The sequence below is a fragment of the Quercus robur genome, chromosome 4 (assembly GCF_932294415.1).
Source record: "Quercus robur chromosome 4, dhQueRobu3.1, whole genome shotgun sequence".
Lineage (NCBI taxonomy): Eukaryota > Viridiplantae > Streptophyta > Magnoliopsida > Fagales > Fagaceae > Quercus > Quercus robur.
Genome location: NC_065537.1, coordinates 19,687,685 through 19,702,072, shown reverse-complemented (window position 1 = coordinate 19,702,072; position 14,388 = coordinate 19,687,685). Strand labels below are relative to the sequence as shown.

Sequence of the window (14,388 nt, the reverse complement as noted above, 5' to 3'; positions counted from 1 at the left end):
TGAACACTTTAATTTTTTTTAATTTATTTATAAAATAAGCAAATGCTAAAAGGATATTAAAAAAAAATAGATAAAAATAAACAAAAAGAACCAACGTGTACTGTGCAAAATTTTATCCAAAAAAAAAAAAAAAAAAAAAAAAAAAAAAAAAAAGAAGAAGAAGAAGAAGGGAAAGGCAAAAAGTAGAAAAAGACAAAAGGTTGGCTATTGGATGGAGAATGGCAATTTTGTCCAACACACATCTTCCTTTTCTCTCTATTTTAGAGATATTGAATTTGTTGCGCCCAGAGAGAAAACAGTTAGGCCCCACCACTTTTCTCTCTCCCCACCACTTTTCTCTCTCCCTCCCCCTCTCAACCAAACACCTTTTCCACTCATTTTCTCTTCTATTATCCACTTTTTTTTTTCCATCCTCTAAAATCCACCCAACCAAACATACCCTAAAACAATAGTAAGTTAAAGAGTGAGAGAGGGAGCATGTTAGCTATGCTTGCTTGAGAGAGAGAGAGACTTACTACACGACTCTCCTAAAAAGTAAAGGGTCGTGATTGTTTCATACTCTGGGTATACACACTTCTTTCATATCATGTATAAAATGTGGTCATTCTTAAAAATGTAGACATTTGATTTTCACATTTTACACTATGTGTACGATGTGTGTTTAGTTGAAGCGTGAAATAATATTTTCCAAAAATAAAATTACTGATTACTTGGCGTTCTTGAAAAGATAAGGAGACTAATTTTCCAAAAATAATTTTCACTCAACAAGTCTTCAGACAGACTTTCGTGGAACTCGAGTTTAATCATAAACCACATAATTAATGGTTTTTTACACTTCTGATAATAACTCTTTATCATCAGACCAAGACACCAATCGATTTTTAATGTAGGCAAAATTGAATTCTAGATCTCTTATTCAACCATCAGAGACTTTACCAATTTAGCTAACTGGAACCCATGCAAGTGGTAGTATTTATATTACACATATTGTACACAAATTTTAGTTCAAAAATTAAATTGTGTGTAAGGGTTTTGCATTAACAAATACCCTAAAAATAATATTGTTATGTGAATTCTTTTTTTTTTTAATATCAAATAAATATATTTATTTCAAATTTTTTATTATAATTTTTTATTGCAAACTTTTTCTTGTTGTTCTTTTAGATACAAAACTACTAATTAAATTTATGTATTTACATTATTAATATCTCTTCTATAATTGATAATAGTAATTCCAATATTTAATTTTTTTCTTGAAAAAATCAATTAAAATATAGAAGAAAACTAGAAAATTTTTTGTAAGTGATACATATAATTGAGAAAAAAAAATCAATAATTGTTTTATGTTGCAACTCACTTTGGTCGCGGTTCTCACAAATGCAGTTTGACGTGCACTTATACATGAGGATGAGTTTTTTTGATGAGTAGAACCCAATAGGGATTTTAATTGGAGATGTAACTTGATTGTGATTTTAGGAGATTTTGTTATGTATGTAGCACACTCATAGAAGACGATGACCTACCTAATGAGTCGGAGTTGGTATCAGCTTTAATCGAAGATGGGGAATTTATTGTGAATTTGGGGACATGGTGGGCAGCCCATGGCTTGGTGGGAAATATCATGTTTGGTGGCTGTAAAGGAAAAAAATTAAAGAGATGTTCAAAAAATTTTTTTTTTTATCACATTACATAATTGTTTATTTAGCAGTACGAAATGCAAAGATCCAAAATTCAAAAAGCATACCTACTCCGATGATACGAGCCCAAGCTAAAAAATTTATACAATATATTGCATGACGGTCAAAAGCCATGCCAATACAACAATTTTATATATGGACACACTCGGTTTCACACCTTATTAAGTTGGCAACTTATGATAAAAGTAACTTTTATACAAGTTCACTATTGATACTACTTTTTTTATGCACTAAACACAACTTGACACATTAATTAGGTGTGTCCCTGCACTTATTGACGAGTGTATGCTAACACTTTCACACTCGGGCCTAATTACTCTAATCCAGGCCAAGCTTCTTCCTCAATTGCACAAAAAACTCATAAATCTTCTTTTGTTCAAGAAGACTCTTGGCAACACTATGCTTTTGCATGCACCTCTCTGCCCATGCAATAATTTTGGGGCACTCTTCTCCTATACTGAATTTGCCAAACATCTCAGAGGCATAGAACCGACTGTAGGTAGTGATCAGAACAAGATCTACAAACCCAAATGTTTCGTCCCCAAAGTAAGGCTTGTCACCCAGCTCTGCCTCCAATATCTTAAAATTTTCAATAAATTCCTTCTTTACCATGTCGTGTTCTTCTCCTTTTGTGGTACATATCCTATTTTGAACATCGTACACCTACATTTACACCAACATTGTATTATCACTTTTCCAAAAAGAATGATCAATTAATGCTAAAATATTTATTTTCAAATTAAATCAAGTCTACTAGTAGACATAGTGAAATCGTAAAGCATATCGTAAATTGATTTTTTTATTTTTATATGTATTGTAAAATGCATAGATACTTAATAATAATAATAATAATAATAATATATAAGGCATTAAAAAAATCGGAATATATTCAAATTATGACTAATTTAATTCTTCACTTATATAATAATATTTAACAAAGCTAACAAAATATATCAAATCAAAATATATTTATAACATTCACATTAAAATTGGTCCAAAAAAAAAAAAAAAAACTCAAAAGTGATAATACATTATACATGATATATAAACCAATTTATTTCTCAATCATCTTGCAAATTAATTTCATCTAAGCCAATATTATCTTCATTTTCATCATCTTATAAAATTATTTTTTTCATTAACATTTTCTTCATCGTTATCAACATTTTCTATCTCTTCTTGTTCTTCTATATTTTAGTAATTTGTTCTTCTATATTTCAGTAACTTTTTCTTTATCTTTCTTATTGTCATTTACAAATGTGAAAGCAAAGTATCATGTATGTAGTACAAATTTCATAGAAGAGAAAAAAGAAAATTAAAAAACTCATGGACATATTATTTTATTGGGCTCAATAAAGTAGCAAATATTTTGTATTAAAAACAAGTCTAGAAACTTTTTGGACTCAAATCAAACAACAAATTTTCACCCAAAAAAAATCAGTAAACCCAAATGTCTATGTATTGTCTAATAAATACAATTCACATGATACGAAATGAGTCATACGATACACATCTATGTATTGTATGATTCATAAGCATGGTTAATACGTATTTATGATGAAATTTTTTTTTCACTTGATGTTATATTTTTCATGTATTATACAATACTAACAACTATATATGCTAATAGTATTCAACCAAAAAATAAATCTACTAGTAAAATTTCTTTAAACATTAGCAAGTTAGAGAGTAAGAGATGGAGCATATAAGCTATGCTTGCTTGAGAGAGAGAGAGAGAGAGTTACTGCCCAACTCTCCTAAAAAGTAAAGGATTGTTTTTGTTTCATACTCTGTGTATACACACTCCTTTCACATCATGTATAAAATGTGGATATTTTTAAAAATGTAGACATCTGGTTTCCACATTTTACACCATGTGTACATTGTGTGTATAGTTGAAGCGTGAAATAATAATTTCCCAAAAATAATTGACAGACTACTAGGCCTTCTTGAAAAGATAATGTGACTAATGTCAAGAGTATGTAGAAATTAGGTTTAGATCCAATGCCAAAAATTCAACATGGTCAATATGAAAGGAAAATAGGAACCATCAATTTATATTTTTACCTCTTATTTTGTTCTATCTTTCTTTTTTGGACAAATTACACTTTTTCAACTTAAACTATCACCCGATTACACTTAAACCCCTAAACTATCAACACACTATCAACCTTCATCCCCCCAAATTAAAATATATGTCACACTTAACCCCATGTAGTTTATTTAGTTGTTAAGACTAATGAAATTTAGCATTTAAAGACTAATTTACCTCTCTCCATTATGTTTTGGAGAGGGAAAATTTTTTTTCAATAGTAAATTTCATCATACTTAACATCCAAACAAATAGAAAGGGGGACATTGAAGTAGAGTTAAAACTTGGGAGATTAATCATGTGTTACAATAATACAGAGAGTTAAGTGTAACTGGGGGTAATAATTTAGAGTGGAAAAGTTTAATTTTTCCTTCATTTTTTTGTCCAATGACATATTAGTAATCTCTTAAAACATGGGTTTAACTCATTTTTACTTCAATCTATAAAATAATAATTTCTAATACAAAATTTAGTTATAGTTCCTTGTGTATTGTACCTCAATTAAATTCAATTTTTTTTTTTTTCTATAGGAAACTAGAAACTTTCATTACTTAAAAAAAGAAATTACATCATGATTAAGAGCTTGTTCTAAGAAACAAGGATTCTCTTCCATCCAAACTAGAAAATCAACAATGCCACAAGCATGCTTAGTTAAAAGGTGAGTAGGTGTATTCCCTTTGCGTCTCACATGAGGAAACCTAAAATTACAAACTTCATGACAAGAATCAATAATCCCATATACTATAGGAGCAACCACGGCTACTGCATGAAATAAACCAGTAAGAGCCCTATAAACATTAAGAGAATCATGCTCTAAAATGAAGTCCTGTAATCCCAAATCCTTTGCAAACTACAAACCAGCCTCAAAGGCTTTTGCCTCAACTTCCAAAGGACCCAGCGGAGCTTTAACTTTCATAGACATTGCAGCCATCACCAATCCTTGACTGTCCCGAACAACAATCCCAATCCCTACTTCCTTCTTTGTCAAGAAAACTGCCCCATCTACTTTCACTTAATACAAATTCTCCAAAGGTGGACACCAATACTCAATCTAATTCTGATCAGGCTTAATTGAAACCTTTTTGGCAGCAACATACTCCTGCAAATAATGCCATGACCATTGCAGTAGCTCTAGTTCCCCTTTCTTCTTTCCTCCATTTCAAACTTCATTGCGATTAGCCCAAATGCTCCAAGCTATGGTGACCACTAAAGCTATAATATTTTCCTCTCAATCATCTACCATCATCATTTTCCATAACAAGTGAAGAAAAGAAAGGAATAAACCAACAAAACCAGGTTGGAAAATCCCAGAGTAGTTCCAAATTTTTTGAGCTCTAGGACAAGACCAAAACACGTCCTGTAGTTTCTGAATCCAACTTGCACTCATCACACATATCCTCGGCTAGAACCTGTCGGTGTCTTAAATTCCTTTTTGTAGGTAATTTGTCACGACATGCCCTCCACACGAAATGTCGAACCTTATAAGGCACATCTAATTTCCAAACACGCTTCCAAAAACATCTCATATTGCTCTCATCCGAGCTAGAACCTAGAGAACCCAAAGGAGAAGCAGCCAAGATATCAACAGCCACCTTATAAGCGCTTTTGACAGTGAACAGCCCATTATTAGTCTCTGCCCATTAGGGCTGTAATCGGTTCGGTTCGGTCGGTTTTTTTTTATCCGACCAACCGAAACCGAAATTTTCGGTTTTTAAAAGTCTCGACCGAAACCGACCGAAATAGTTGAAAAACCATCGGTTTCGGTTTATTTCGGTTTCGGTTTTTGGGCCTGGAGTTTGGGTCAATTAGGCCTTTCAGTTTTTTTTTCAAAAAATTTTCTGTTTGGGTTTTTTTTTTTTTTTTTTTTTTTTTTTTTTTTAAATGCAGTATTCAGGCCTTTAGGCTCTTATTTTATGGCCCTTTTATGCTCTAATTAAGTTTTTTTTAGAAACCTATTTTGGGCCTTTGTTAGGAACCAGTTGTGGCCCAGATTTGGGCCTTTTCTATTTTGGCAATGGCCATCTTTGGGCCTTTTTTAGCTTTCTGTTTTGGTCCAGATTCGGGCCTTTCCTATTTTGGCCATTTTAGGGCCTTTTTACACATGCATTTTACAAACAAGAAAAAAATCACAACCTGCTTTTCATTTGAAATTTTTCATAACTTTCTTTTGCTCAACATAAATCTAGAAATACACATTATAGCAGATTCTTCAAAAAAAATAATAACCTGTTACAAATTCATAAATCCAAAAATACAACACATATAGCAGATTTATAAATCACAACCTATCATAAATTCATAACCTTCTTTAGAACTTCTATTATACTCATTAAAATACACATCACATTCATAAATCCAAAAATAACCTGTCAACATGATATAACCTATTCACAATACATTTGCACAGGTGCTCAATGCCTCAAACTATTCTGTAACTTGTTACAAGCACCCATCAAATACAAACAAGATTAAAAAATAAATTGTACAAGTCAAAATAAAATAACTAGTGCATATTTCATTACTTCATTAGTAATATGTCAAAGTTCACATATTGTCCATATGTTACCTACATAATAGCATTATAGCCAAAGACTCAATAAATTGGCTATATGTCAGTGTCAATGTCAACATATACACTGTCCATATTTAATATTTGGCCAAAGACTCAAAATAAATTGGCCATATGTCATTGCCTATTGCCTAATGTATCATATATTGTCTATGTATTATGTATAGGCCAGCCACTGTCAAAGCTCAAAATAAAGCCCATCTCTATATGTAGGCCACTGTCTACTAGTGTCTAATAGCAAAAAATGTACATATCAAAAGTGTACAACTATACATATCAAAAAGTGTACATATCAACATCAATACCACCCGTCAACCGTCAACTTCAATCGGTGTTGGTGTGGACATGCCAAGTTCCGACGTTAATGCAGCATCACTCACGAGTTCTAAAAACAAAAAATGAAAAAAACATAAAAGTCACTTGTACAATACAACAATAAATATGCCAAGAATCCAAGACATTTAGGTTTTTTTTAATAAAGAAAGAAGTAGACATGCAGAATGTACAATAAAATAATAAAGATGCCAAGAATCCAAGACATTCAGTTTTTTTTAATAATAATGATAGACATGCAGAATTTTTTTTAATAAATAAAGAAATAGAAAGTCATTTTTTTAATATAATAAATAATAGTCACACCTCCATCAAGCTTTTCAAACTCCTCAACATCATCCATGGCAGCACGAAGGCAGATTGGAGTCAATGAAGGACGGAGCCAGTTTTGACCACAAATGAGGGCTTCCACTATAAGTGGAGACAATGAACTCCGGAAGGGATCAAGGACACGACCAGCCGTACTAAAGGCAGATTCTGAGGCCACAGTGGATACCGGAATTGCAAGAACATGTCGTGCAACTCTTGAAAGCACACGGTATCGTGGGGAATTAACCTTCCACCAAGCCAAAATATCAAAATTATCATCAAAGACATCTTCACAACTCTCTAACAAGTATTTATCAACCTCTGATTTGGTATTTGAAGAATCAATAACCTTCAAGTGCTTCTTAAATCCCATCATCCTCATTGCCTTCGCATCAACCACACTAGAATCATCGCCCTCTATTGATCCACTTGGGTTTTGGGCCTGTGCAGCAGCACTAGTACTACTACTCCCCACTTGATTTTGAGTATAAGATTTATATAAATCCTCCAAAACAGCCTTCACTTTTCCTGCCATATCAACAGCCTTTTGCCTCTCATACAAAGTACCAAAACAGTACTCAAGATACCTTAACTTGTATCGAGGATCAAGAACTAAGCCTACATACAACAAGTGATTCATATTATCAAAATTCCCCCAATACTTTTCAAATTTGTTCTTCATGTAATCAGTCATTTTTCTCAACAAATAACTATCTTTTTCATGCTCCAACTCAATTGTGTCATGAATTGACATAAGCTCCAAAAAGAAAGAGTTGCTAGTGACATAATTAGCACCCGAAAACCGCAAGGTTGCATCATAGAAAATTTTAAGAAATTTTGAAAATATCCTAATCTTTTCCCAATCCACATCATCCATTCCCCAAGCAACCTCATGTCTATCATTTCCTTCTTCCTTTGCCTCCTCTCTAATTGTCATAAGAAAATTTGGATCATCTTCCTCCAATCTCTCAAAAGCCTTTTGATACTTCTCGGCCTTCTCCAACATAATATAGGTGTAGTTCCACCTAGTGGGCACATCTAAACACAACTGATTTCTAAAGTCAACTTTCTCCTTCTCTGCACATAACTTAAATGTGCTTTGTCTTTGTGGAGATGATCTCACATATTTCACAGATTTTCTCACCTTCACTATTGTCTCATCCATTTCAACTAACCCTTCACGAACAATCAAGTTCAAGATATGAGCACTACACCTCACATGCAAGTATTTATGCCCTAAAATTGTTGCCTTCCTATTCTTAGTCTTTTTTTGAATAAAAGAAATCAGCCCACTATTAGAGGCAGCATTATCAACTGTAATAGTTAGAATTTTGTCTATCTCCCAATCAAGTAAACACATCTCAACCGCCTTCCCAAGTGTTTCACCCTTGTGATTTTCCACTAAACAAAAACTAAGAATCCTCTTGTGTATTTTCCAATCACTATCTATAAAATGGGCAGTGAGACACATGTAGTTCAAATTTTGAACGGATGTCCATGTATCTGTGGTAAGACAGACCCGCTGCTCTCTTAGGGCTTCTTTCAACTTTTGTTTCTCATCTAAAAACACCCTAAAGCAAGTTTTGGCAATTGTTGTGCGGCATGGGATTGGATTGAACCTAGGTTGGGTAACAGACATAAACTTCCTAAAACCAAAACCCTCTACAAACCTAAAAGACAGCTCATCTAGAATAATCATCTCTGCCAATACTTTCTTACATTCCTCAAAATTAAACACCCAAGGCACAAGTTTACTACTACTTTCTCCTTCTTCTTTAGGTTTGAAAGCTAGGGTTGATTGATTTTTTTTGTCTTCCCTATAAGGATATTTCAAACATTGTGATTGTATGTGATTTCTCATGTTTGTAGTGCCATTACATTTAGTGTCACAAGCATAGGTTGTGCCACAGTAGTTACAAGCTGCCCTAGGTTTTTCCCCCCCTTCAATAATAGTAAAATGACCCCAAACAATAGATCTTTTTTTACCAATATTACCTTCACTTGGTGGGAGTGGGGGTTTGCCTTTGTCTTCATGCACATTGGTTGCCCCTTGACCCGCTTCATTGTGTTGACCCTCTGGGATTTCTCTTGTCTCATTCATCTACAATATATAATAAAACACAATAAGTCAGCAACTATAAAAAGTAAAAAATAAAAAGAATGAAAATGACTCTTCACTTTACTCTAGTATACAATAACACAACAAGAAAGAAACAAAAAAAAAAAAAAAAAAAAAAAAAAAAAAAAAAAAAAGAGGAATGAGAAGGACTTTAGTATACAGCAACAAGCCGACAATAAACACGTCAATAAGATAATAATAAACACATCAACATCAAGGCAATAATAAACAAATACCCCAACATCACAGTCAACTATTAACAAATACACCAACATCACAGTTAAGCACATGGGGTTATTGATTTTCAAATCTGTAACATCAATAAGAAAATAACAACTTAACATCACAGTCACAGATTCACAGCATGTCAACAACAATGAACAAAAATATATCAACAATAAATAAATAAAAAAGCAGCTAACTTTATATATCAGAACTCAAAGGCAATCAGCTAACTTTACTACAAAACAGAGATTCAGTATTTTAAAAACTCTAACTTTATTGATTCAGTATTTTAAAAACCCTAACTTTATTGATTCAGTTTTAAACAAAACCTAAAATACAAAACAGAGAGAGGGTTGTCGAGATTTTCAACAACCACATGAGACAAAGGCAATCAGCTGAGCTAACTTTAATAAATAAACCAACTAGCACAAGCAGCCAAGCACATGGTTATCAATTTTTTCAAAACCCTAACTTTATTTGCATATAAAACATTAAAACTTGAAAAAATTAACATCTTGATCTTATGTTGTTTCTACAAAACAGAGATTCACTATTTTCAAAACCTAAAACCCAAAACAGAGAGAGCTAGAGAGGGTACGAAATCAACATTATATAAAACTAAATTACACTAACTCAGTAACTCAAATCATTCACTAGCTCAACAAAAGAAGGAAAAAAAAAAACCCTCAAATCATTCACATGCATACACCCTGGATGGAATAAATAAAAAAAGTGGCTTTTTGTCATGTTTTCAACGTGTTTGAAAACCCCTATTTACTTATCATCATGCATCAAAAGAAAAGAAGAAAAGAGCATCATCAAAAGAAAAGAAGAAAAGAGCATCAAAATAGAGACTCACCGTGAGATCACTGAGATGAGAAGTTGATGATCAAGCCAGCGTGAGAAAAGAGCATCAGAAGAAAAGAAGAAAAGAGCATCATCAAAAGAAAAGAAGAAAAGAGCATCAAAACAGAGACTCACCGTGAGATCACTGAGATGAGAAATTGATGATCAAGCCAGCGTGAGAAAAGAGCATTAGAAGAAAAGAGCATCATCAAAAGAAAAGAAGAAAAAAGCATCATCAAAAGAAAAGAAGAAAAGAGCATCAAAGCAGAGACTCACCGTGAGATCACTGAGACGAGAAGCTGATGATCAAGCCGGCGTGAGGAGGGTGGCTTGTGGAGGCGGCGGCAGAGGGTGATTCAGCGTGAGAGGACTGTGGAGTGGAGGCTGAAGTTTGATGAACGTGAGAGAGAGTGGAAAGTGAGAGTGAAACTGAAGAGTGTGGGCTGGGTTTGTAGGGTAGGGTTTTCATCTTATAATTTTATACTCTAATTAGTTTTAATTTAATTAGTTTAATTAGATACTTATTTAGTTTAATTATAGATGATTAAGCTAATGGGTTTTAAAATATTATGTTTAAAAAAGGTAAGGCCGGATCATTTGTTTAAATTTTGAAATCTTGAATGGCTGAATTGTGAATCACTGAACGTTGGAAAGATGAAAGCCGAATGGTTGAATTGTTTAATATGAAAACGTTGGAAAGATGAAAGCTGAATGACTGAAATCAGAATATGAAAAGATGGAAGGCTGGAAGCCCACTGCCCCACGCAAAAGCTGCGGCCAAGCAAATCTCTCTTTTCTTTAGGCGTATCTCGGAGGACAAGCTACAAAGTCACAAAGTGACAAATGGTTAGTCACTAGTCAGAGTCAAAGTATATATTTAATATTATATATTTAATATAAATTATAATATAATATATATTTCGGTTCGGTTCGGTCGGTTCGGTTTATTAAAATTTGAAACCGAAAACCGAACCGAACTTTTCGGTTTTTTATTTAATAAAACCGAAACCGAACCGAACCGAAATCGAACCGAAATTTTTGCATCAGTTCGATCGGTTTGAATCGGTTTTTTCGGTTCTTCGGTTTTTTGCACACCCTTATTGCCCATATCAATTTATCAGTAGGCATACGCATGCTCAACGGGATACTTTTAATAGAATCCACCTCACAAGGCAGAAAGAGTTTTTTAATTAAGCCCGAATTCCAACAAGAATTATTGGAGTCAATCAACTCAGAGACTCGAAAATCTGGAGAAACATTAATTGATTGCATTAAACTTAATTGATCTTAGAATGATAACAAAGTTTGTGCTAAATTGGTCAAACCTTTCATGTGTTTGAATTTATTTGAGAAACCTACCGTGGATTCAAGTAATAGCTCAATAATTTTTTTTTTTTTTTTGGTTTAAAAAAGAGGGGGGGGAGAGAGGACGACCAATGTGGCTTCTCTACCTTAGTGTAAACATAATAGCACCTTACTCGCTCCCAAGCAAAACCCCATCTTTTATGGTCCTCTATAGTTATGGTTAGAATTTTTATTTTTTAATTTTTTATACAAAATAGAAATTCTACTTTAGCCTAATCCGAGCGAGACCCCATCTTTTGTGTATATATGTGTGAAACTTCTTCCTAGAGACTTGAACTCCAGCCCTTACCCCCTCTCACACCTTACAAGTACTTATACTTATAGAGTGACTATCGCACCAAAGATGTGTAATGGTATTATGATTTGAATCTTATCTCCCTCTTCCACTATTTACATTTTTAAATTTTTTTTTTAAAAAAAAAAGGTAAATTTCATTAACTATCCCTGAAGTTTGGGCAAATACCAAACAAGTCCAAAACTTTTTAAAACTAATCAACTTAGTCCGTGGCCACTATTTGGTCCTAAACGGCTTCGAGATGGTTAACTATTCTTGACTCTCTCTCCTTTGTTGCTTCTCTTGCCCCTTTCTCATTCTATCTCAGACCAAAAAAAACAAATACCCACAGCCCACAGATCTGCTAGTTGAGACCAGTAGACCACAACCACCACCTCAGTACCTCACCACCATCGCTACAAAGCCACGCTCACAGCCACCCAAATCAAACCAATCTCAAAATCCACGGCCAAACCAAACCACACTAAACCAATTCCAGCCACCCAGCCATGCAGATCTGAAAGGACACCCACCAAATTCAAACACAAACAGCATCCAAACAAAAGAGAGTCCAAGTTTGAATTCATACCCACAAAGAATTGTTCACATAAACAGGAAATACACAGCACCCAAACAACACACACACCGTTCATAAGCCCACACCTAGAAACACCAGAAATTTCATCAAAACGCAGCTCTTCTCAAACCTAAACCCATCATCAACAAGAGCCCCAAACAGAAGACTACCGCCACCATTTCAAAAAGAAAAAAGAAAACCAACCCATAGAGAAATACCATATCAAACACAGCAACCAAACCCAACAAATACCTAAGCCAATCCTCAACCATAGAGTAGAGAAACCAAGATTCAAAGCAGATCGTTGTGGTAACTTGCAAGCAACTCTCGCCGCAACAACCTTGCGGAGACCATCACCGACGTCCATTGCGGAGACCTCGCAGAGAGCATCGCCCTCAAGCTCCACTTAATCGCCTTCAAGAACCAACCATGGAGTTAGTCTCGGTGGAGAGTGGTGTGGAGGACTTGATGGATGACTTGGCTGAACAAATTTGTGATCTAATGGTGGAGCATGTGAAGGGGCTTAGGGATGATTTTGTGGGTTTTAATTTCTGGTCTGAGATCCATGAGAAAGGGATGACAGATAAGAGAGGAGAGAGAAAAGAGAGTTAAGAGTAACGTCCTTGTTGACACCGTTTAGGACTACACTAAGCGATCAAATTTGATAGTTTTAAAAAGTTTTGGACTTGTTTGGTATTTACCCAAACCTTTGAGGTTGCTAATGAAATTTACCCTAAAAAATAAATTGAGAAACATAATGTACAGTAAGTTTTGCACTTATTTCTAATATGTTCTAATTATCACACAAAACCTACATTTTTTATTAAGAAAATCAACCCAGAACCTAGCATGAGCTCTCTGGCATGGATCAGAGGGCAACAATGGAGACTTGTCCTTCCAGACCTCGTCTATGTATTGAACGATGACGAGAGACTCACACACCTGCTTTACGTTGTGTATGAGAACCGAGATCTTCTTATGAACGGGGTTCATCTGTAGAAGCAGAGGGCTCTTGTGCTTCCCTAGGTTCTACTTCTTGTACTCATAGTTAATCCCCTTCTCGGCCAGCACAATCTTGACCCTCATCCTATACATGCTAGGCCAAAAATCTAGTAGAACCACCTCATTTGCCATTGTCACGAAACTCAAATGATTGAAGCAAATGGGGCAAAAGTGAGATATGAACCAAAGGGACGTGCAACAGACCAAGATTTAGGGGGTGTTTGGTTTGTGTTTTCAAATAACAATTTTTAGTTTTTAAACAATATTATACGTATTTTTATAAACTTTTTCACTCATATGTATTTCCACACATGTTTTTAAATAACAATTTTCAGTTTTTAAACGCATTCACCAAACGGGCCCTTATATTGCATAGAAGAGAAACTATGCTATGAACCTAGGAGCCTTAGGTCAAAGCACCAAGATAAGTTTATTTTAAAAAATGTAGTGGGTTAATGTACTTTAGAACTTACCTCATTTTTATCGTAGAATAATAAATTTTTAATTTAAAAATTGACCTCATTTTAACATAGAATAATGGTTTTTTTGTTATAAAATTATATCATTCATTTGGTTAAATATTTCTCATTTGAAATAGAAATTAGCTAAAATTATAAGAATAATATTTGTTATAATTTAAATAAAATTATTTTTATATATAAACTACTTGATTTAATTGAAATACAATAATATTTTTTTCTTCCAATTTTATATCTCAACTCTCAAAAATGACAAATTGTCTTTCCTCATATTTTATGAGCATATTTAAAATGACTTGATTTTTTTAATAATTAAATTAAAATCTAGTCCCTTAAATTCCTTCAGCTTACCACATGGTTTTCCCGTCAACAAATAAAAGGTAAATGTTCAACAAAAAAAGGCTCGCAGCGGTCAATGGGTGATCTTTGGATACCACGATTGCATATATTGTATCGTTTTCTATAGGGGTATCAAACAATGAGTAATTAATATATTATCTT

At 33.8% G+C, this 14,388-nt stretch overlaps 1 pseudogene; it reads right to left on the bottom strand.

Moving 5' to 3' along the window:
- Positions 1-2,015: 2,015 nt before the first annotated feature.
- LOC126720800 (probable glutathione S-transferase) lies at positions 2,016-13,540 on the bottom strand (annotated as a pseudogene).
- Positions 13,541-14,388: the final 848 nt, after the last annotated feature.